This window comes from Echinops telfairi, unplaced genomic scaffold, assembly GCF_000313985.2.
Source record: "Echinops telfairi isolate 266 unplaced genomic scaffold, ASM31398v2 ScPeMD7_2010;HRSCAF=2546, whole genome shotgun sequence".
NCBI classification, from domain to species: Eukaryota; Metazoa; Chordata; class Mammalia; order Afrosoricida; family Tenrecidae; genus Echinops; species Echinops telfairi.
Window position 1 is genome coordinate 21060887 of NW_022105908.1, and position 845 is coordinate 21061731.

Genomic DNA, 845 nt, shown 5'->3' on the forward strand with positions numbered 1-845 from the left:
TTTATTCTTGTGCATGGAGTGAGGTAAGGGTCTTGCTTCATTTTTCTCCAGGTAGATATCTATTTTTTCCAGCACCATTTATTGAAGATGGCATCTGCTTCCCATTTAATACTTTTTGGGCCCTTATCAAAGATCTATTGCCTGTATGCTGATGTTTTTATTTCTGGGTCTTCAGCTCTTTACCTTTGGTCTGAATATCTGTCGTTATACCAGTACCACACTGTTTTGACCCCTGAGGCCTTATAGTATGTGCTAAAGTCAGGTAGAGCAAGCGCCCCCCTCCCCCACGTTGTCCTTCTTGAGGAGTTCTCTGCTAATTCTGGGATTCTTCCCCCTCCATATGAAGTTGGTAATCAGTTTTTCCAATTATTTGAAGAAGAATGGTTGTATTCGTATCAGGATATTACAAATAGTCACTTAATATAGTGACTTGGGCTGAACTGACATCTTTACTATATTGATTCTGCCAATCCATGAGCATGGGATATTCTTCCATTTGTTGAAGTCACTCTTGATTTCTTGTAGTAGTGTTTTACAATTTTCCTTATACAAGCTTTTCGTTTTTCAGTCAGGTATATCCCTATATATTTAAATTTGTGCTTGGCTATTGCAAAGGGTATTTCCTTTTTAATCGTCTCTTCTGTGATCTTGTCTGATGTGTAGATCAGTCCAATAGACTTCTGTTTGTTGATTTTGTATCTGCCACTCTCCCATATTCCTCTATTGCTTCCAACACTCTGCTTGTGGAGTTTTGGGGATCTTCGATGTATAGAGTCATATTGTCTGTGAATAATTTCACCTCTTCCTTCCCCAGATGAATACCTTTAATATCTTTTCTTTGTCTT